The following is a 24604-nucleotide window of genomic DNA, read 5'->3' as shown; positions in this document are numbered from 1 at the left end:
CCTAGTCCCTAACTTAATGAACCATATATTGTTCCCATGTTTCTGACATCAAAGATGCACAAGACATCACATACGAGGAACAATCCAGTTTTAAGATTGAGAAGACTAAAGTGATAAACACTACATCCTAAGAAGAATCAAGAAACGGGAATGAGGCAAGTGGTCCAAGAGAAAAGCTGCTGCCCAGAAAGAGAGAGAGCAGGGAGTTGAGTTTTGAGTGTGGGTAGCTCTGCAGAGGCTGTGACCCTACCTCTCCCCATTGCGGCTGGGGCAGCATTTGCTCTGCTGAGCTGTCAATCTACTTCACTAATGCTCTTACCACTGAGACACTGAAGGGGAGCTGGCAGCCCAGAGTAGTTCCTTAGGTGGGGTAGTAACCCCCTCAGTGGAACTTCTAGCAGTTACTGGAAGGGTCCAGACTTCAAGGCCTTTCTTGATTTATCATGCTGAGATCTTGAGGAAGCTGGGATAGGCTGACATGTGGTCAGAGCTGTGAGGAAGTAACCAGCAGACAGTATCTAGCAATATCTGCAGTTCCTAGCAGGTAGCCTATTATTCAGGAGACAGCTTCTAGATGATACTGAATCCCAAGAGAGGTGCCTGGCGGATAAATGACAACAGCCAAGGCAACCTGAAAGGCCTCGTGCTACACAATGATAAAAATAAGTATCCTCTATCTCACTTCAGACAGTCAGTCTGAAAGCCTGTCTTTTGGAAAAGCATCATCCCCATTGAAAGGATGGTCCTGCCTAACTAATTCTGCTGTACCAGTGTGGGAGGAGCACCTCTGTGTCTTCCGTTTACCTTAAGAAGTTCAGTCACGTCCAGTCACGTGCTCGGCTCACAGCCTGTTTATCAGGATGAAGCACGCTCTCTGGAGAGTGCAGACAGCAGGATGGGCCGAGCTCAGATGACAGTCTGCCCTGTGGAGATTGACTTTAATGAAGCAAGAATAAACAGGAAGATTAAGTATGAGCAGAAACCAGTGACAAGTTCTGAGCTCACCTCTCTGCTGGAATTGAAGGGCTCTCTGCAGCTGAGCGAGTCTCTGTTAGAGAGAGAGAGAGAGGCATCATCTGTTTGGTTGCTAATGATCCCGTTATCCAAATCGGCCCCTGTGTGAGCAAAGAAAAGTTTATTCTCAATGTAGAGAGCAGCTTCTGTGTGTTTTATTTATATCTACTCCCAAAGCAAATTGTTTTTTAAGACTGGAAAAGTTAAGATTGGTTAGGTTTGAGAGAATGTTTAATAGACTGAAAACAGCATCCTTTTAGGGATTAACTATCACTAGTATTACTCTGCTATCTGCAGTGAACATTCAGGCCTACCTGTGTGTTTATGGCATAAACATGACTAGTTCTGCAGGGAGATCGTCTAGAAGAATGACTGTCCTGGGATTAACGGACGAACCACATCGTCTTCTTTATAAAGTCACTTCTTAGGGACTGAATACCCCCACTTTTTTGGTTCTTCATTTCATATATGATTTTTGAAAAATAATTTTTTAAAAAAGCTGTGTTGCAAAACAGCCAGTGAGCGAGTCTAAGATTCCCGTCTGCCCTCTGGAGATGCCATTTCATTCATATCCTGAGTAGAGGTTTTTTTCACTCTTATGCATCTTTTGGAAAAAAAAATAGACCTTATTAAAATGGGGATGAAGCCTGAATTAACTGCAGCACATTCTGCAGTATTTAATACAACTGGGAGATGCTTCATGGCCGAGTGTATGTGTGTGCGGGACCATTGAGGACTCCATGTAGCTGGCACTTGTACCAGTAGGTGGCACTCTGATCCAGACCGATGCTCTTCCTTCCCAGTTCAGGGAAGGGAAACTAAGCAGGCAGGACATTCCTGTCAGAGTCACCCAAGTGAACACGACTGGAAGCTCCAAAACAAACCAAACATTTGCTTTATAAAAAGCATATTTAGCAAAGCTACCAGAACGCCCCAAACCAGTACAGGTCTGACCAGTAAGCCTTTCTGGAAAGAGTTGATTAATCAGTCTTCTCTGGATAGAACAGAAAGGACTCGAGGCTTTGAGGCAGGCAATCTGGGTTGAAGTGGCTTCCAGAAAGGTTTTGTGAAAGTCAGAAGACTATGTGTGAGGAAGACAAAACAGCCTGTGTCTGCTTTGAGCAAGCCATGTGGCATCAGCTCACAGGGCAGCTAGGCTTCCTCTCCTGAGAAGGAAGAGGAGTGGGGGGCAGAAATAGACTCAGATAAAGTTTTGTCATACATTTAATTTTTGTTTTTGATTAGCAAGACAGAAACAATACAATACAGAGGGACCTAAGCGTGACAGAGAGGCTTACCTTTAAAGCCTGGGAAGGACAGGGCTAGTGGGATGGCACAGCTTTTAAGAAGTCTAAGGTTCGGGGCTGGGGATTTAGCTCAGTGGTAGAGCGCTTACCTAGGAAGCGCAAGGCCCTGGGTTCGGTCCCCAGCTCCAAAAAAAAAAAAAAAAAAAAAAAGAAGTCTAAGGTTCAGTTCCTAGTGCTCAAATGGTGGTCACCTCCTTAACTCTAGCTCCAAGATATCCAGCACTGTCTTCTGACCACAGTGTGCACCAGGCATGCATGCAGCACACAAACATACATGCAGGGAGAATATCACAAATATAAAATAACTATTTTTAAAGGAGCTCCATTAAGAATGTAGGGGTGGGTGGGTGCAGGAGAGGAATGACAGGAAGAAGGGTGGGGGGGAGATGCAGGAGAATATCACAGAGTAAGAGCCTTAGAGTCACTGCATAGACCTTTGGTCAGCTGTCTGTCCCAAAGAGAGAGCTGCAGAGGGGTGTTCCCTGATCTTTTCAGCCTGCAGATCTGGTTCTTTCTTCCTTCCTTCCTTCCTTTCTTTCTTTCTTTCTTTCTTTCTTTCTTTCTTTCTTTCTTTCTCTCTTTCTTTCTTTTTAAAGATTTATTTATTTATTTTGTATATGAGTACACTGTAGTTGTCTTCAGACACACCAGAAGAAGGCATCGGATCCCATTACAGATGGTTGTGAGCCACCATGTGGTTGCTGGGATTTGAACTCAGGACCTCTGGAAGAGCAGTCAGTGCTCTTAACCACTGAGCCATCTCTCCAGCCCGATCTGGTCCTTTCAAAGTGATCATTGTCTTTTAGGGGCAGGTCTGTGTTCCAGCAGTATAAGTGTGTATGCGTGCATAGGCATGCATGCGTGTGTGTGTGTATGTGTCTGTATATGTGCATGTCTGCCTGTGTGTCGTGTGTACATGAATGTATATGAGTGTGTCTGTGTGTGTGCGTGTGTTCATGTGTGCATGTGTGTGTCTGTGTATGTCTGTGTGTGTTCATGTGTGCAAGTGTGTGTCTCCTTATATGTGCATGTCTGCATGTATGCGCATTCATGTGTGCATGTGTGTGTCTATATGTGCGTGTCTGTGTGTTCATGTGAGTGTGTGTGTGTGTCTCCTTATATATGTTCATGTGTGTGCATGTGTGAGTGTGTGTGAATGTGTATGTGTGTGTGAGTGTGTGCATGTGTGAGTGTATGTGTGTGAGTGTGCATGTGTGAGTGTGTGTGAGTGTGTACATGTGTGAGTGTGCATGTGTGAGTGTGTGTATGTGAGTGTGTGTGTATGTGAGTGTGTGTGTATGTGAGTGTGTGTGTGTGTGTGTGTGTGTGTGTGTGTGTGTGTGTGTTAGATTAGCCTGTTCTGGTTCTGAGAGTCTTCAAGAAATGGAGACTTACTGGCATGGTTCTCTCTGGTGAGAATTCAAAGCTAAAGCAGGAAGGTGGGCTCCAAATAATTCAGCAGAAACAGCACCAAACAAGTGATGGTAATGGTACCACAGGAATGGGGTGAGCAGTGAAGGGTCTGGCAGCACAGAGTCAACTTCATCTACAGAAAGGGATTTCTGGTCTCTGTGGAGCTGAGAATATTGTTTAAGTGACTGCTTGCAAGGATAACCCTGTGCTGAGGCCCCAGCTTCCGGAACCCCTTGTCTAGGTCAGCATTTTGCTCATGGTTTTAAGCAGTACTGTGCTTTCGGTAAAAGAAAAGAAATGAAGATCATTAATTCTTGAAGAGCTTCAAACTCAGGAAATTGATACTTAACCCTCCCTCCTCTAGTATGGGAAAAGCACTTTTAAATGGGCTGGATATGTCATGGGTTCACCTCAAGAACAACGGCTCTCTGAATTTGAAGGGATGTCCCCAGGTCGTTTCCTTACAGAGCACTGGGGTTTGCTGAAGGGAGGGGTCCGTGCTCGATGCCTCAGTGTGACCAGGCGTCTGCTGGATGCAGAGCAGTGTTTGCAGAGTCTCTGAGAGATGGGAGAGGAAACGGGGCTGACATGCCCAGGACCTCTCCTACTCAGCCTTGCTCCCTTGAGGTCAGAGTTCTATCTCTGCTGTCATTGGCCTTCATGGTTGCTGGCTTAGGTGTTCCTCACTCTAAAATACCCACAAGCCTACAGTGTGGCAGTGCTTGTGGCACTGGAGCTGTGGCCTGAGTTAAGTGCAGTTAAGAAAAAGATGAATTCAGAAAGATAGGCAGGGGGTATCCCACTATGGAACTATCTATGGTGTCACCTCAGATAGCTAAGCGTTTCGTTTCTTTCCTCCCTCTCTCTCTTTCCTTCCCTCTTCTTTTTGCCTCTGCCCTCCTTTCTCCTCCTCACTTCCTTCTCTTCCTTTCTCTTCCCTTCCTTGCTTTTCACAGAGGGTCTCACATATCCCAGGCTGACCTCAAACTTGCTATGTAGCCAAGGTGACCTTGAACTTCTGGTCCTTCTGCTCTCACCTCCCACCATACAGACTAGCACCACCAAGCTCGGTTTGTTTGGTGCCAGGAATGGAACCCAGAGCTCTGTGCATGTTGGGCAAACCTCAGCCACATCTTAGTCTGTGAGAACAGATTTGGGACCAAAGCAACATGGAGCTTTAGTCTTGGCAGTTTATTACGTATTTGCCAAAGCACTCGCAACCTAAAATTTTTATTTCCAACCATAACCCACAAAAGAAATCGCACAGCCCCTAAAATATTCATTCGTGTTATTGCTGCTGGAATGTGAGGGCTTGCTTTCGGCAATACCTTAGCATAAAAGACAACGAACTGAAAGTAATTGGCAGGAAACCATCCACTTGCTCATTTGCTCTCTTTCACTGTAAGACAATAAAAGAATTAAATGATGTCTCATTTGGCTGTACGCATTTGCATACTTAAATGTTTGGATACTTCCCTGTTAAGCAAATGGAGCCTGATAAGACAGAGCTCGTGGGTGAATACCTAGCATCTTCCAAAGCGTTCCTTCTTTCAGGCCGTGGATTGTTACCACTTTGTTGCATTGTTATACTATGTGACTGGTGTGCTGTCCAATAGCCAATGCAGGTTAATGCACCTGCACACAACCGTGAAGAAATTATATGGGTATATACATTTATTCTAAATACATACGGCATGGAGATAACATTTAAAGAACCACCAACTTCCATTAAACCATATTAACCTGTAAGAGCCACAAGACAATGGCCCTGGGCCTTCCTCCTGCTTGATTACATGGTTTCTTCTTTGACCAAGTCAAACTCTCAAAATCTGTGTATGAGTCTCAGGAGTATTTCTGGGCATTAAAAAAACAAAACGAGCTTCAGGCACAGCCACCTGCTGATGTGGATGGCACATACATCTGCCTCTCTGGTGAATTTGAGATTAGTAAACACAAAAGCAAAGAGCAAATTAGATGGACGATGAACTACCCATTCCAGCCACCCACAGTCTAGAGCTTTCTTACCCTTCAAGGCTTCAGAGGTGACATGAGGGGTTCTCTTCCCTTTCCTCAACTGTCTGCTGGTGTCTCCATGCAGTGCTGTGTGGTGCCTGCCTGTTCTAGCTCATGGAAGGCACACAAACTTCCCTATACATATGCTCACACATACCTATGTATTACTGTCTCTCGCTGGACTGTGCGTTAGTCACAAGTTTTACATCCAAGCAACTTGTGAACACTTTCTTGGCGGAGCCAGTGAGATGGATAAGCCAAATAAAAGTGCTTGTCTCTGAAGCCTGATGACCAGAGTTCAAACCCTAGAACCTCCATGAATAAGACACATCTGTAATCCTGCATTCCTAAAGTGAAATGGAAGGCAGACAGAAGACTTCCCAAACTGTCCTCTGATTGCCACACACACACACACACACACACACACACACACACACACACACACACACAACATATTATATATATCCACTTAAACACCCCCCATGGAGACATTCAGTCCATCTCCTTCAAATCTCCTCCTTCCAAAACAAAAACCATAGAACACATACCTCGACTTGGTGAGCTCTCAGTGTTGCAGACTCAAATTGGATTAAGAGGATAAAAACCAACAGAAAATAATTCAACTTCCTCCTCCACTGCTCAGCCCACAGCCAATGTTTTCTCTGACAGTAAACTCTTAGATTATGAGATTTTAAGTCTCAAAGGTCAACTTTCATTCAAAGAAGAAAACAATATAAGGAAGACTTCAATGACAGCATTAAGAACTCGAGCCCATGAACACAGCACTTTTGTTTGTTGGCTGGTTTTTGAGACAGACTCTGTATAGCCATGGCTGACCTGGAACTCACTGTGTAGAGTAGGATGATAATCCTCCTGCCTCCGCAGCTTGTGCTGGACTACAGGTGCGTGCCACCATCCATGGATTCAGCTTACCTATTAGCATCCGTTATCTTGGAAAGAAAGTGTACTTCTTTCTCATGCACATCTGAAGCATTTATACACATTGCTACATAACAGAGGGGAAGCCATGATAAATCCCAAAGAGTCAAATCTATGAAAGAATCATTTCTATGTAAATGATGTATTTGATCTGAAGAGATCAAATGCCTCTGACTATAAGCAATAATGTGAGACCAATAATATGAAAAAATTTAGAGGTACATGTCTAGAAACTTAAAAAAAACCCTAACAAAACCCTGTGTAAAATGAAATGGTATGCACTGGAGAAAACCTTTAAGGCTCATCAAATCATGAGACAGAGGGAGATATGCAGCTAAAGTGCTCTTCTGAGGACAGTGAACAGAAGGGTTAGCCTTGGGAAAGAAATAAAAAATAAAATATTCTGGGGAAAGAGTTGGGGTGAGATTAAGATACTTGGTATACATGTGTGAGATTTTCAAAAATAAAAGTTTCTTAAAAATAAATAATAAAATAAATATTGGACAATGGTAATACACACACAGAGAGAGAGAGAGAGAGAGAGAGAGAGAGAGAGAGAGAGAGATGCTTCTAGCAAAAATAATGAAAAAATATATTGCAAAGGCCTGTCAGATTCAGCAGGTAAAGGCACTTGTTGACAAAACTAAAACCTGAGTTCCATCCCATGTGGTGGAACCCATATGCATGCTATGACATGTGCCTGCATGCATGTATGCTACATGAACACATATGTGTGCACACACATTCACACACAACAAGACATTGCAAATGAGATATAGAAAATTATAGGTGTGAAATTATATAGAAATATAAACACACCAGCATAGTAAAATATAGACCAATGTGTTAGAAAGTATATAGGACCAAAATTGATCAAGATAAAATATATAATAAAAATGAATTTAATGAAATTGAAAACATGATTCACTCTTCCATTGTAAACCAAACCAAACCAAACCACTTCTCTAACTCCAGATTTAGGCAAGTTCCAGCAAACTTTCCAGAAATACCAATTCCCACTACACTCAGGGGAATTCAAGGAGTGGAGAAAGACGCAGTCTGTGGAAATATCCTGGGTTATTATTATTATATTATTGTTATCCAGTACGGAATGGAAAAGCTGGAGGATCATCAGCCTGTCAGAGTCCTAAAAACCAATACAGATGCTTAGAGATCTGCTAGACACAACATCAATCCATAAAACCCGAAAGTCTATCCATTAGAGCAGTAATAATTAAGGAGGAAATATGATCTCGAAAATAATCCATGATCCATAAACCATCCATGATCACAACAGCTGCTAAATAATATTGAACCGTGAGATGGTGAAGCACATAGAAGACTAACGTGAAGAAAGAACTCGCTCTTTTCTAAGGTGTGTGTGCATGTGTGTGTGAGTGTGTGTGTGTGTATGTGTGTGTGTACATGTGTGTGTATGTGTGTACATGTGTGTGTGTGTGTGTGTGGGCGTGTGGGTGTGTGTATGTGTGCTCTCATGCATGTGTGCATGCAGGGTCCAGAAGAAGTGAAGTTAAGGGCAGCTTGAGCCACCCTATGTGCATGCTGAGGTCAGCAACAAGCATCACTCTCTCCTACCCGCTATCGATTCCACCCCTAAGAACTAAGACCTTTAAAGGTCACTAAGAACACCTGAGGAAATGCAGCTGACGTATGTGCAAGTGGGTGGAAGACTCTGTCTGAAGATGCCAGTTTTCCTCAAATTAACCCATTTGAAAAAATTAAATCTAAACTTCAAGCACCATTTTTGAGAAACCTGACAAGCACTTCAAAGCATACCTGCTTTAGAACAAGGCTGCTTCTTCCTGGTTATTTTATAACACACCTCATTTTGCCTTTTCCTTCCATTGTGACACAGGTGATATTTAGGGGAAAAGTTAATGTGTTTACTTCATTTGCTTTGTGAATATAGACTTCCTCCTGGGCCCATGTGCATAAGCTCCCACATGTGCGTTGGGGAGGAGTGTGGTTAGTTACAGACATGTACAGAGAGGGAAGGAGTTGACACAGAGCTTCTGATACTCAGGATACAGTCTTGCAGAGAGATGTCAGTCCCCAAATTGAACTATTTTATCACAACGGGACTTCAGAATTCCTACTTCCCTTTGGGCATGCTAATAATTAAGTCCAGAGGAACCAACTCAAAGCTCTTACGTAACGAAGAAGACTCCTCATCCTGTTCTCTCTCATACATATGCACACATACATACATATGCATACATGTGCACATGTGTGTATGCTTACTCCAGAGCTGCACAAAGAAGCATGAGGCTTTATGCTAAGGAAGAGTACGGTAGAAAACGACACTTCAGGAGGGAAAAACCTTTCTCATGCCAAGACAGTATAAGAAGGGAATTAGTCAGTGGGTTGTAGAGGTCTCTTCTCCCCTCACCCCCTCTCTTTTCCTGGGAAAGTAATTTACTAAGGATAGGTACAGAAATGTCCAGCCCGACACAGCACACTGGGACAGAGACGCCAGTCATGCCTCCCCTTCAGGCACACTTGGCTGCCAAAAGTGATTCTGACTGGGTGAACTTGTACCACATAGGAATGTGGAGAGGAGGGGTTACCTACCCCTGGGTCCAGCTTAAGCCTGTCTACCTACGCCAGCTGATATTTGATGAAGATGCCCTGGGAAGCCACCAGAACCTAGGTACTCCTGGCTTCGATGGTATACACACAAGTCGAGAGCCAAGGCATCGTCAGTTCAACAGAGCCTCTGGCCGCTCTACATGGTCCTCATCTATGGGAGACCTTTGTCTGTGCCCTCACTACCCGCCAGGTAGGGAAGCTACTGCTGTGGTTCCCGGCCCACAAGATTTCTCATGGCTGGCACAGAGCGGGTGTTAAGGCCTTCCAAAGATCACCAGCTAATGTCAGGTTGCCGGCTTCCCCCCAGGCTCTCCAGCTCAATCCAGATCCTGCCACGTGTACTTTGCAGTGACCCCAGGGGGGTCCCCTTCACTGTTTTTCCTTGGTCTTATTCGTCCTTGATTGCTTTAGCACTTTGCAAACCCAATTCACAGGCCAAAGTTCTTCAGATCCTCCAGGCCTCTTCCCTTTTCACATTCAGTGAAAGCTCACGAGCTGCATCCCAGCCCCTGGGCTTTTCTGGTCTCCCATGCTGGCCCTGTGAACTGACAACGTACCATCTCTCTCTCCACACCATGCTGGCTGGCCCTGTGGACTGACACCGCACCATCTCTCCCTGTGTTTGCTTCCCTCACTATCTCTTCTACTGCATTTCCCCCTTTCCTCTGTTAGAGTCTTCCTGTGGACTCCAGGTTTGGGGGACACTTGATGTGTTACAACAGATTATGGCCTGGTCTTTTTTTTCTGTCACCTCACCACTAAGAAATGCTAAGCCAGGGTTGGAGAGATGGCTCAGAGGTTAAGAGCAATGGCTTCTCTTTTAGAGGACCTGGGTTCAATTCCCAGCACCCACGTGGCAGCTTACAGATGTTTGTAACTCAAATCTCAGGGGATCTGACACCCTCTTCTAGCTTCCCTGGGCACTAGACATTCATGTGGTGCACAGGCATGCAACGCGGGCAAAACACTTACACACACAAAAGTAAATAATTAAAAAGAGAAATGAGAAGAGAAATGACAAGCCAACATCTCCACTTCCCTCTCTCTTTTCTTTGACTAACGTTACCAGTCCAGAGGCTAGTGCGTGGGATGGCCTCGTGCCTCTTTCTGCCTTATGCCAGCAAGTTCTTACCAGGTCGACAGTCCCACCTCAGTTGATGTCCTGCTGCAGAGCAGATGTGGTGTCATGTCTGCCTCTGTTCCCTGGGGACGCTGCTCCGTACACTGCATGTTCAGAGACTGCAATGTACTCTCCCTTCCGTCAGCCATTCTCAGGAAGGTAAACCACATTCATCAAGGATTCATAGGTTACCGAGGAAGATAACCCCACCGAGACTTCCCTCCCCCAGACTTTCCGTCTTCACTTCCCTCCAGGAAGACAGCTCATCTGTTGCCTGTCATCTCGCCCGGTGGGGCAGCGATCAGCTGGCACTGCAGCAGGACGCATCTATTCCTCACTACACGGAGATGCTGGTGCCAGGAGCCTCTCTGAGGACGCTCACCCGAGGGAGAGCTATCGGTAGTGGCGTGTCGTATCTCCCAGGGCAGGAGCAATGTAACTGCTCTTCCCAAACAGCATGTGGCTCTGCCTCATCTCTCTCAGGGCACCGAGTGCTGCACGGACGTGTCCTGGATAGATGTAAAGCACTCAGTCACCCTAAATAAGGCACCAGTGGCAAGGCAAACACTCAACCCACATCTACCTTAAGGAACCAGTGTGCTTAGTGGAGGCCTACTGGCCCCAAGCAACTGAACCACCAAAAATATCTTACCCCAGTGTGGATGAGGACTTCTCCACAGCTGCAATAGATGGCCTTGTCACCTGCAATCGATGGTCTTGTTACTTTCCTCCTAACTTAACCTCCCACACTACATATTGTAACACCTCCCAACACTACATGCAGCCAGGACAGAATTACTTACAACTGGATGCTGTGGAGGGGAGGGACAGAGTGAATTCTCAGCCTACTGTCTAACCACACTCCCCAGCCTCTCCTACAAGGACATCTTGATAGGTTGGATCTTCAGGGCTGACTGGGTAGTCACGGCTGCTTTGATTAAGACACTAATGGCTGCTATGCTAGGGAACGAAGCCCCACAACATTCTCAAAACATAGCAAGGTACACAGAACAACACCAGGGCCTGCTTTTGTTACCCCGTGACCTGACTCTGAGGTGGGGTCTGTGAGGATTTACTCTGGAACTCTAGAGGGGGCTTCACGGCATAGGGTGTGAATGGACCCCTTGGACCAAGGAGCTAGGTGGTGCCATTAGAACCCTGCATGGTAATGATAATCAGATAAATACACGGATGGACAGAGAGACAGACAGACATGTTGTATCAGCCAAGAAACCTCTAGGGATAGATAAAATACAGCCCTTTTTGTAAATAAACACCTCTTCCTTTCCACACTGTGGACAAGTGCTCTGGAACTGCAGAATCGGGGGTTTAAGCAGAGACCATGTACTCCTACAATCGTGTGCTCCACAGTAAAGATGATGCCCGCAATATCTCTACTCTCATCCTCTGTGTCCAGGCCTTAGGAAAGTCTGTGGAACAAAGAGGAGATGGCGCCTAGGAGAGGCAGGAGCCAGAGGACACAGCCAGGCTAAGATTAATTCTGTTCTTCAATCATGACATCAGATGACAAAAGTCAGTGCCCTGCTCCAGATGCACAAGGCCATCCTGCAGAGAAGCTGCGATCCCAGGCCAGCCTGAATGACCTAGTGCGACTCTAAGACTCAACTAAGAAAGACAAAAGGCTGAACATTTTTGCCTATAATTGGATCAGCCTGAATATATTTTCCCCAACCAAAGGGTGGAGACCCTCATGCAAGTCCAGATCAGTGATGGTCGATGAACTATGAGGCTCTGAACTTCCCAGATGTAAATTTACAGTGTACAAAACACCTACCTGTTTAGATTCTGAGACCTTCAGTCTTAGTGGGACTTCAAACCCCTTGCTATTGTGCACGTAAGAAAACACTGCCCAGAAAAGCCCTTGTTCTTCGTTGGGCAGAAAGTAAACTGAGTCTAGAATTCAGTTTCTAGATCCAGTAGTTTCAAACCACACAGGGATGGGTGCTGTAGTCTGGAGGTCTCGGAAGGAAGAGCCCACTTGAACATCACGGAAACGGCAAGAATGATAAACTGTTTGCCAGGCATAGCCACCGAGGGCCAGTGTGTGTGGGGCCTGCAGTAGAGCAAAGTTCTTAGCTGTTGGGGGCTGTGAAAAAGGAGAGGACTCCCTGAAGTGTTTACATGGCTATCACAAATAACTCATCTGTGCTGGGAAAATGCAGGTGGGTTTTTGCTGGTTTTACTCTGTTTACACTCAAAGAATCCTGTTCATCTCAGTTCTCTTTATCTGATTCCAGAATACATAGAAGACCTGGAAAGCAGGCCACAGACTCCAATCTCCCCAGACACAAACTGCTAGAGTTGAACCATGCTTTGCATGGGGGGGCGGGGAGAGAGAGAGAGAGAGAGAGAGAGAGAGAGAGAGAGAGAGAGAGAGAGAGAGAGAGAGAATATAACTCTTCCAAGATTGGGTGGGACTGTTTCACATTACAACATCCAGTACCCAAGCCGCTAGTCCTAGAAGGAAAGTTCTACAAGACTTCTCTTCCACTTCCTCTTCTTTTCTCTGTCCATCTCTCCCTCCCTCCATTTTTTTTGAGACATGATCTTGACATGTATGCCTGGCTAGCCTTGTACTATCTAGGTAGCTCGAGGTGCTCTTGGAACACTAAGCAATCTGTCAACCCCAAAGAAGAGAGGAGAAAGACCACCAACCCAAATCATTACGGCCAAATTGATGAAAACATTTTGCTTTTTTATTTGTGAACATGGGCTGCCTCCCCCTGAGACAGGGTTTGCAAGGTCATGAGGACATGAGGAAGACAAGGCTTTTGTAGCTCAAGGGTGGAGGGTTTCCAAGCGGGGGACTTGGTAGCAAAATCAGAGGGATTAGAGAAGCCCATCATAGCAGGGTGGTTGTAACAAGGTAGTCATAACAACCTTTTGAAATAGTGGAGAGTTGCAAGGTGGCCATTAGACCTTTTGAAACAAAGACATGATTACCACTCTTGGGGACAGCTGGTGCAGGAGAGCATTTGTAGTTATGGTTACAGGTGGGGTATAGCCAGATCCTCGAGGAACAGACTCAGTTCCAAACAGCAACAAGTCTGGTTTGCCTGTACTGTACGATGGCTTTCCAACCCAAGATGGAGGCAGGTTGGATCGTCACTCCTCCAGCCCCAGCCTCCTGAGGACAGGGATTGTAATGTGTGCCACCGCACTAGGCTTTAGACCCCAACTTTGGATTTGCGGTTGTAGTTTTGTTTTCTGGTTCTGCTTTAACAAACGACCACTTGGCGACTTAATGAGCAAATCTGTACTAGCTCATGGCTTGTGTGGGTTAAGAATTCAGGCACGAGTTAGCATACTGGGTTTTCTGTTCACCAGACTGAAATCAAGATGTTGACTACAGTTGTGTGGCCCAGTGGGGGTGGGGTGGGGAGGAGGGTGGGAAAGGGGGAGGAGGAGGGGGAGGGGAAGGAAGGGGGAGGGGGAGGGGAGGGGGAGGGGAAGGAGTTGGGCGGAGGGTGTCTCAGTTGGAGTGAGGCCTTTGGAACCACTGCCCAGTTCTACACTGTGGAACCGAACTGTAGCTCCTGAAAACATCAGGAGAAAAAGCACGGATCAGAACATGTGGCATTCTCTATCGGCCAAGAACCTACTTTCTGGGTTGTCACTGTGTCTGTGACTCAGGTTCCCTGGTGTCTTGGGCACACCACTAACTCAGCACAGAGGGCCCCACAGTGCCTAAGTCTAGAAGTCACAAGCAACAGTAAAGAAGTGGCTGTCACAGGATGATGAATGGCTGCCCTCTGAAATTTTGATTTGATTCTGAAATGACAGAGCTGGAGTCACCAAGGCAACTCAGCCATCTTCTGGGCTGCAGAGCAGCCCCCTAGTAAATGTGGGGTCACAGCCACCAACCCTCTGGCAGCGGCTGAAACAGCATTAAAAAAAAATCTCTTCTGAGTGGTAAAAATTCTGAAAATCAGGATAATTACAACGCGAGCTCGCCCTGATTGGCGTGTCTATTTATAGCCGGGAGACTTTGCAGCTCCCCAGCTCTTGCTCCCTTCCTCCCGAGCTTCCATTAGCATGAAATCCTGTGTGGCTCTTCTCTGAAGTGTGTGCATATGCTGAGTCCATGTGAGATGCCACCACGGGCACTTGTCATAAGAATTAAATCCCTCTCAAGGTTGTTTACAGCTCAGTGCCTGTCACTCTGCTCCCTGGAGCATCATGGCTGGCTGGGCGCTCTCCCCACCCCCAGCTCTGCAGAAGATTTAACTTCTTTCTTTCTTTCTTTCTTTCTTTCTTTCTTTCTTTCTTTCTTTCTTTCTTTCTTTGTTTATGTGTGTACTTACCCTCGCAGGTGCAGGATAAAAAAAAAATCGCTGTACCCAGATGTTTTGAATCTGCAGCAGCATATAACTCAGATTAAATAGAAAAATCACACAAGATACAGCAGGCGTTTCTAGAACAGTAGCCTATGGGGTATTTAATAAACCCATCATGTTTTCTTGACAATAAGACTCTCAAATATAACTTCAGGAGCAGAGGAGTTGTTTAAGGCATCGTTAGCTCAATTCATTTACAGGTGACTTTACAATTAAAGTTGTCATTTCAGAGAGGGACTCATTACACAATCCCCATTTTCACTTTGCAAATATCTTCCCGGAACAGAACAGCCTGGGAATTGGATGGAAACAAGGCCTATCACGCGGTCGCAGTTCATTACTGCATTAGTTAGACCACAGGGATCCCAGGCCAGATTGTAGCTTAGCTTGGGAACACAGCAAACATAATCCAAGCTCAAACAGCCCTCTCGCTGCTTGTCGGGATCTGCACTGATACGCAAGAGCCACGCCCCAGTCGCAGATGGATAATGCTTGCATGGATCCCCGGTTGGCTTTTCGTTCACCCTAGGCGCTAGGTTAACTCACTGAACACAGCAACTGTCAGATAAAGGGAGAGACTCTTTCAGGAGAGGAGACACAAGCTTAGAATCCTCAGGGCCGTCTGCCAGCTTCCAGAACTTATTTCCCATGACTGCACGGAGGTGGCTCAGCCCCTTCGGCAGCTAGCAGCTGTAAATATTCCCTCATAGCCAAAATCTAAGCTAGTCATCAGGCCTCTCCGATACCGCCTCCCCGCATGCTACCGTAGTAGTTTCTCTAGGGACCTGTTTAAGGGGTTAATTTTAAAGATAACCTCTCTAGCCCTTTTCTCATTAAGCAAAGACCCTCAGAAATAATGGAGAGTGAGGATTTTAAACTTCCATTTCTTTGTAGGAGGGCTGGCACCAAAAGAGGAGAGAGGCACGCTCCATTTTAACTTCAGCCTTGGTCCCTGGGCCCAGCTGGAAAAGCTGTTATCATCAGTTCTTGGCCCAGAGTTCTGCTTCTGCAAGATCAGAGCTAATTAGCATCATTTCTTACTTGTGCCTCCCAACTCTGCCAACCAGAGACCACGCAGGGATCAGATTCCCCGCGCTGAATGTTCCCTAACTGTCACAAGGCAGGTTTTCTACTTGCACTGAGACCTGAATTCTCCTAGGCATGCTAACAATAGTACACGCCCAGAATTTCGTCTAGGTATCTTCTAAAACTTCAATTAGAACTCACAGAGTGGGTTAGGAATCTACATTTCCTCAAATGGCCCCACGGGAATTATTACTTAGAGTTAGTCAGCGATGGCAGGGTGTGGAAGCACCTAGATTCCAACAAAAATCCTTCTGCCTGAAAACTGTGGACCAGATCTTGGAACAAAACCATCATATACTTTAAACTCTATTTGTATTTTTAAAATTAATTAATTATACATGTCCACTGCAGTTTTCTCTTCCTCCTCTCCTCCCAGTCCTTCCTCCTGCCCCACCCCCATCCATTCTTCAGAAAAGGGGAGGCCTCCTACTGATATCAAACAGCTCTGACATACCAAGTTGCAGCAAGATAAGGAGCATCTTCTCCTATTGAGGCTAGACAAGGCAACCCAGTAGGGGGGAAGGTCCCAAAGGCAGGCAACAGAGGTAGAGACAGCCCTTGCTTCTACTGTGAGGAGTCCCACATCGAGGCCAAACTGTACAACTGTGTACATATGTGTAGAGGGCCTAAGTCAGTCCTGTGCAGGCTCCCTGGTTGGCCTCAGTCTCCGTGAGCCCCTATGGACCAAGATTAGTTGATTCTGTGGTTTTCTTGTGGTGTCCTTGTCCCACTGACTTCTACAATCCTTTCTCCCCTTCTTCCATGGGAGTCCCCCAACTCTCCCTAATGTTTGGCTCTGGGTTTCCGAATCAGTTTCAATCAGTTACTTGGTGAAGCTTCTCTAATGATGGTTATACCCGGCTCCTGACTGCAAGGATAGCAGAGCATCATTAACAGTGTGAGGAGTGGGCTCTCCCTCACCGCATGGCTCTCAGGGAGTGGGCTCCCTCATCGCATGGCTCTCAGGGAGTAGGCTCTCTCTCCCTCACTGCATGGCTCTCAGGGGTAGGCTCTCTCACTGCATGGCTCTCAGGGAGTAGGCTCTCTCACCGCATGGCTCTCAGGGGTAGGCTCTCTCTCCCTCACCGCATGGCTCTCAGGGAGTAGGCTCTCTCACCGCATGGCTCTCAGGGAGAAGGCTCTCTCACCGCATGGCTCTCAGGGAGTAGGCTCTCTCTCCCTCACCGCATGGCTCTCAGGGAGTAGGCTCTCTCACCGCATGGCTCTCAGGGAGTAGGCTCTCCCTCACCGCATGGCTCTCAGGGGTAGGATCTCTCTCCCTCACTGCATGGCTCTCAGGGAGTAGGCTCTCTCACCGCATGGCTCTCAGGGAGTAGGCTCTCCCTCACTGCATGGCTCTCAGGGAGTAGGCTCTCTCTCCCTCACCGCGTGGCTCTCAGGGAGTAGGCTCTCTCACCGCATGGCTCTCAGGTCCTTCAACTGCTGCTCCGTCTTTACATCAGCACATCCTGTAGGCAGGACAAACCGTAGGTCAGAGGTTTTGTGGCTGGGCTGGAGACCCAGTTTCTCTACCGGAAGTCTTGCCTGGTTACAGGAGGTGACCAGTTCAGGCTCCACATCCCCCAATTGCTAGGATCCTTAGCTAGGGTCATTCTCATAGAGTCCTAGGAGTTTATTCTATTTTATCTCTTTGTCCAAAGTGTCCCATCAAGTATTAATTATTCCCAAGATTCAATATTCTCAAATAATATTCTCAAGGTATGAACTCTTCAAATTACAGACAAATTTTAAGAATGAAATGTTTTGTTTGATTATGTAGTTTAGGGTGACCTTGAACTTCTGGTTTTTCTGCATCTACCTTCCAAGTGCTGGGGTGACAAGCGTGAGACATCATGCCCTATGTCGAGCTGAGGATAAAACCCAGGGCTTCATGCCCGATAGGCAAGCCCTCTTCTTTCTGAGTCGTTTCCCCAGGTTTTACTATATTTATATCATTGTGTGTATATGTATGGTGTGTGTGTGTGTGTGTGTGTGTGTGTGTGTGTGTGTGTGTGCGCACCGTACATGTGTGTGCTTGTCACTTGCTCTCCATATTAGTTTTACAGTAGAGATCGCCTTCCTGAATCCCGGCTTGCCCTTGTGACTAGACTGGCTGCTCAGTACAGTCTTCTGCCTCTGTACCCCAACCCTGGGATGAAAGATAGATGTCACCGCACCCAGCTTATTCATGGATGCTGGGGACCCAACCTCAGGCTCTCACGCCTGCATAGCAAGCACATCCACCATCTTTCTAGAACTTTACTATATCTTTTTAATTTATTTTTTGCTAATTCAGTAGATCCTATCATAGGGATTTCAGACAAAGGAACCTTGTACATCAAAACCTTGTTTAAGCAGAGCTATTCACTTCCAGACAGTCTACAGGAGACTAGGCTACAACCCTATTAGACATTAAGATGGCAGGCATTAGAATGTGGACAATTCCTCACTGTGGTATGCAAATGGAGGTGGACTCAGACCAAGATGTGCCTGCTTTCCTGTCCCCAAAATACCTGCACAGCCACATACAGAGACATGCACACACCTAATTACTGGATGCAATGGCTTACGAAAACATTGAAGACCTGCTGAGACTCAGATATACTGACTTGAGAGGTTCATAGCGCAGGCACTGTGTTTCATCATGTGCTGACCAGAGTCATTTCTGCCAGAGCAATGAAAATCATGGAAGGCGTGTGCGTGTGCGTGTGTGTGTGTGCATGTGTGCGCGTGTGCACACATGCACGTGTGCAAACGTGCATGCATGTGTCTGTCTGTCTGTCTGTCTGTCTGTCTGTCTGTCTACAGCTCGCTGACTCACAGACCACAGAATAAAAGGGCCAGGGAAGCAGACAGAAGACAGAGGATCTACTTGGCAGGGATGAAAAGAGGGATAGAAGGAAATCCAGGGGGAAAGAGGCCTGTGTCTCTGAACCCGGAGTTTGCGGATTTGGCTAGTCTGGCTGGCCAGCAGGCTCCAGAGACTCAGTCATCTCTGCCTCCAAAGTTTTGAAATGACAGTGTGCACTGCCAGGCCTCTGAGGGAGTGTCGGGGATGCCCGGTCCTCATGATGTCACAGCTAGCAGTGTACTGACTGCATCGTCTTCCCAGCCCCCACATGGCCCTTTGTAAGAGACAGAGAGTATCAAGTCTTAATGAGTGAGAAAGTGTTGCTGAAGTGCTTAATCAAGGCTCCAGCTTCTTTCTCACAGCAGTTCGGTTTTTACCTCCAAACATGTGATTCTCAACCCTTCTTCCATTTCCATGTCGGAGCTGGCAAGGGCTGCGACCTGGCAAAACCATGGGAAAGGCTCGAGAGCCTGACAGTTTGAAGCGTGTTTACCTCTCACATCTGGCTGCTGCTTCCTCTTAGCTTGGCCTCACCCTTGTTCAGCACCTGCTAACCGCAGCGATGTGGTTCCTGTCTTGGCCTCCTCTGTTCTCTGACTGTTGCTGCAGTGTTCTAACCACAGCCTTGCAGCTGGGATGCCGCCATCATCCCAGGTATAGAGACGCACGGAGCTCAGTGCAGCAGGTGTCTCCCTCCCTCTTTGCTGCCTTCCCTGGGATGCTCATCACACTTCATCGGGTGCTTATGTGCGCCTCTGCACCCTGCACTGCAAACGGTTTGAGAGAGTGAAGCACCGCTCCCTATCCAGCTTTTATTTTCCTCTCACACTGACTATTGCTGCCATTGGAGGGAGGAAGGAAGAATGAATGAGTGAATGAATGAATGAATGAATGGAACATCTTCAGAGTTGTTTGTTAAATCTTTTAGTAACTTTCCAGTCCTCCCTGGCAACAATCATTCCTGATCATTGACTGCGAGTATCAATAAATTGAAGGACAAAGCCATGCGATCATCTCAACATGGGCAAAGAAAGCATTAGATAAAAATTAACATTTCTGTATAATAAAAAATTAGGCAGAGCAGGAAAGTAGCTCATTTAAAAAAAAGCAGGGGGGAGGATGGGGCATATTCTGTAAGTCTCATCGAATGTGGTGAAAAGCTGGACGCTTTCCCAACAAAGTTTGGAACAGATAGGGACGTCCACTTTCACTACTATGCAAAACCCAACCAGAAGTGTGAGCTAGAGAAATCAGAGAAAACACAGAAAAAAAAGGCATCCGAGTGGGAAAAATAAGTCACCAGGTTGTCACGCAGCTGTTGACAAGACCTCGGAAACCCCAGGGAAGACCTAGAGAACGGATACATTTGGCAAAGTTGCCCATAGTGAACTATCTGGAAAGGAAATGAGGAAAGCAACCCCATTTACAATATCTGTGAAATGTGTCCAGCCTTAAACTTAACCAGTGAGGAGAAAGACGTCCACACCAAAACTACAAAAACATCAATGATTGTCAAGACCATACATGGAAAGACATCTTGTGCTCATGGGTTGGCAGAAGCAATATTATTTCAACACTCACACCACTCAAAGTAATCTATAGATTCATTGTGATCTCTGCCAAAATGCCAGCTATGTGCTTCTCAGAGCTAGAAACAGCTGCTAAAAATTTGGGGTGCGTCACAAAGCACCCCAAATAATTAAAACAACTGGGGTCTGAAACAAAGAAAGTATTGTGCTAGTTGATTTCAATACTTCTAGATCATAGATGAGGAAACCGAGACCAGCCATGTGGTACTGGCATACAAACACCTGGGAGGCAGGGAAACAGGCCAGACAGCCTGGATGTAAACTCACACAGCTGCCACCTACAGATCTTCAGCAAAGGAGGAAAGGACGTACACTTTAAGAAAGTTAATTGCTTCACAGTGAGCTGAAAACATTAGATATCCACATGGGGAAGAGTGAAGTAGCCACCTATCTCTCACCATATATAAAATCACCCAAGATCGTTTTAAAGACAAGGTTAAGACCTAAATCTATGGAAGTTTCAGAAAAATCAAGGAGGGAATGTTTCAGTATATTGGAATTACTGTGGGACCAGACAGTGGTGGTGCATGCTTTTAATCCCAGCATGCCAGAGGCAGAGGCAGTTGGATCTTTGAGAGTTCAAGGCCAGCCTGGTCTTGAGTGAGTTCCAGAGCTGTTACACAGATAAAATCTGTCTCAAAAACAAAACAAACAAACAAAAAACAAGCAAAAATTGGAATGATTGTGGGACAATGGAGGTAAGATTCCATAGTCATAGACAACAAAAGAAAAACTGTACAAATGATGTTTTTTATCAAGCTAAAACACTTCTACATGGCATAGTAAGAGACAATACCTTCAGGCTATACCCTAGATAGACGGCTAATATGTAGCATGAACTGTCCTCAATAGTAAAAATAAAACCAATAATAATCTGAATAAAAAAATAAGTATAACTAGATACTTCTTAAAAGAAGATATGCAAATGACCAGTGGGTACATGAAAAACCATCTAAGTCCCGAGCCATCACAGGCCTGTAGCGCTCATCAGTGGGTGCTGGCACAGAGAGGGAAAATGGGCCCTGGTGCTCTGTTGTACAGAGTAACCATAAGTAACGACAACGTGGTGCATATTTAAAACAGAACAAAAGAAAAACATCCCTAAAGAGATACTCAGTGATTCAGGGAGCTGGCTACTCTTGCAGAGGACCCAGTTCAATTCTCACCACTCACATGGAGGCTTACAACCATGTCTAATGCCTTCTTCTGTCCACTGTGGGCACCAGGCACACCTGTGGTACACATATATACATCCAGGTAAAACACTCATTTACATAAAATATAAAAAATTAATAAAAATAAGTTTTCATTGCAAGAGGATAAGGAGGACTTATGGAGACTGATGCTTATCCCAATTTTAATGTTGAAGCACCATGTGGTATTCCACAGACTATACCAAACTTTATGTGTCCATTAAATTAAAGCCAACTGGTTCATGCTTGTAATCCCTGCACCCTGGAGACTGAGGCAGGAGGATCAGGAGTTTAAGGTCAGCTTTATTGGCATAGTGAGTTTGAGGCCACTCCTGGCTGTAAGAGACGCCAGTTTAAAACATACACAAAAATAAATACGTAAGTCAATAATTAGAAGAGCTCTGGATTTCCACTTGTCTAGATGTTTCCCCTTATGTGAACAGGTGACAATGTCTAAGGTGTTTCTTATCTCACCAAAACATGGCATCTTGAACATTTTCCAGGCACTTAGAATCCATTCACATAACTTCTTTGTTTACATGTTTTTTTAACAAATATGTCCATGTTACATTCTGCTATTGAATTGTAAAATTTTGTCTCTTACATGTATTACTTATAAATATTTTGCCCAGTTTGTGGGCCGATTTTTGTTTGCTTTTTTCTTTGTTTGTTTGTTTTTTTTAAATTTAGAGAATACTTTATTAGTTTTTGTAATCAAACCCACGTAGATAAGACCTTACATATTTAATACAGTGTGTTACCCCTGTACAAATGGAAAAAACTTAAGTTCAACATTTCTAGACCAATATGGCTGTTAATTTCTGTACAGTGCCAACTCAACACAGTAAACGGGGATACTTTTTTCCAAAGTTGACAGCACAGCTAAAGTTTCAAAAAATTCAAATTATATATCTGTATATATATATATATATTTATATTTATATAAAAAGACCAATAATAGCAGTGTGTTATGCATCAACAGCAGCAACAGCTTTTCCAGGTTCTGCAGTCATCTGAACAAAACTGTAGAGACATCCAGCACACTCCATTAAAAAAAAAAAAAGTAAAAAAACAAAACCCGAGAAAACAGCACAGTTCTGTTACTCTTGTGGTACCTGGCACCATTTTTTTTTAAATTAGCTTCTCAATCATCATCTGGAAAGAAAACATTCTGAGCAACATCATTAAAAACAGCTCTGATAAAGCACGGTCACTACTACGTATCATAAAGCAGGTACAAGCTATTTTACATCCACAGAGGTATGATACAGTACAGTCCTACATCTAGAATACTAGAGGATACAATTTAAAAGGCATTATTTGAGACTTGATTCTACTTTTCCAGCAGAGGGCCCAAAGGATGGTGTGACACAGCTTTGTAAAGAAACATACTCTAGACAGGATTTCCTTTCACTAGTGGCACAGTTCTAAGGATTCATTCTCTCCATGAATGTCAGCTAAGACCGTTATTAAAAAAATGAAATATCCCTAGAACAAAACCGTATAACCACCAGATTCACATGAAGATGACCTAGTGGAGACAAGCTGGACCTCACCTTACCAACAAGCTATCAAATCTGTTATGTTTAAACAGTGAGACCTCCAAGGAAGGAGATGCCAAGTAGTGCTTCAAAGCTTGGACCACAATCAAACACAGCATCCTTTTCAACAGAAGCAGAAGCTCATCTGAATATGATCAAGGATGCTGACATCAACATTTAATCATCTCCTCACTCATCCAGGAAGAGGGGGAGATCAGTTACTACTGTACTTTATTGTGTTCAACCAAATCACCATGTTACAAAAATAGCAAGCTGCCATAATAAAAAATAAGGCTCCTCTATCCAGCACCAGATAGCATCATTTTACTTTCAAGCCTAGAAATTGCACACTTGTATATAAACCAACCGAAGATGAGGATTGAGAGTTCATCTTGGTGGATTTTTCCTTTGATGAATATGAAGTGTCCTTCCTTATCTTTTTTGATGACTTTTAATTGAAAATTGATTTTATTTGATATTAGAATGGCTACTCCAGCTTGCTTCTTCTGACCATTTGCTTGGAAAGTTGTTTTCCAGCCTTTCACTCTGAGGTAGTGTCTGTCTTTGTCTCTGAGGTGTGTTTCCTGTAGGCAGCAGAATGCAGGGTCCTCATTGCGTATCCAGTTTGTTAATCTATGTCTTTTTATTGGGGAGTTGAGGCCATTGATGTTGAGAGATATTAAGGAATAGTGATTATTGCTTCCTGTTATATTCATATTTGGATGTGAGGTTATGTTTGTGTGCTTTTCTTCTCTTTGTTTTGTTGCCAGGATGATTAGTTTCTTGCTTCTTCTAGGGTATAGCTTGCCTCCTTATGTTGGGCTTTACCCTTTATTATCCTTTGTAGTGCTGGATTTGTAGAAAGATATTGTGTGAATTTGGTTTTGTCATGGAATATCTTGGTTTCTCCATCTATGTTAATTGAGAGTTTTGCAGGATACAGTAACCTGGGCTGGCATTTGTGTTCTCTTAGGGTCTGTATGACATCTGTCCAGGATCTTCTGGCCTTCATAGTTTCTGGCAAAAAGTCTGGTGTGATTCTGATAGGTCTGCCTTTATATGTTACTTGACCTTTTTCCCTTACTGCTTTTAATATTCTTTCTTTATTTTGTGCGTTTGGTGTTTTGACAATTATGTGACGGGAGGTGTTTCTTTTCTGGTCCAATCTATTTGGAGTTCTGTAGGCTTCTTGTATGCCTATGGGTATCTCTTTTTTTAGGTTAGGGAAGTTTTCTTCTATGATTTTGTTGAAGATATTTACTGGTCCTTTGAGCTGAGAGTCTTCACTCTCTTCTATACCTATTATCCTTAGGTTTGATCTTCTCATTGAGTCCTGGATTTCCTGTATGTTTTGGACCAGTAGCTTTTTCTGCTTTACATTATCTTTGACAGTTGAGTCAATGATTTCTATGGAATCTTCTGCTCCCGAGATTCTCTCTTCCATCTCTTGTATTCTGTTGGTGAAGCTTGTATCTACAGCTCCTTGTCTTTTCTTTTGATTTTCTATGTCCAGGGTTGTTTCCATGTGTTCTTTCTTGATTGCTTCTATTTCCATTTTTAATTCCTTCAA

General features: G+C 44.9%; 1 protein-coding gene across 50 annotated transcripts in view; it reads right to left on the bottom strand.

Moving 5' to 3' along the window:
* LOC148004241 (large ribosomal subunit protein uL29-like) overlaps positions 1–19518 on the bottom strand; it is a 39003-nt gene extending 19485 nt beyond the window's left edge. For 4 of the 50 annotated variants that reach the window (XR_015627875.1, XR_015627881.1, XM_087564160.1 and 1 more), the window contains exons 1-3: positions 6296–6598; positions 1006–1048; positions 805–923 (exon numbers count right to left, since the gene is read on the bottom strand). The gene's annotated coding sequence lies outside the window, so the exon portion shown is untranslated. The other 46 variants (XR_015627872.1, XR_015627873.1, XM_087564156.1 and 43 more) reach the window with 42 other exon arrangements.
* Positions 19519–24604: the final 5086 nt, after the last annotated feature.

The sequence above is a fragment of the Rattus norvegicus genome, chromosome 8 (genome assembly GCF_021556685.1).
Source record: "Rattus norvegicus strain SHRSP/BbbUtx chromosome 8, alternate assembly SHRSP_T2T, whole genome shotgun sequence".
Lineage (NCBI taxonomy): Eukaryota > Metazoa > Chordata > Mammalia > Rodentia > Muridae > Rattus > Rattus norvegicus.
The sequence above is the reverse complement of the archived record's forward strand: the minus strand, read 5'-3'. Positions and strand labels throughout refer to the sequence as shown.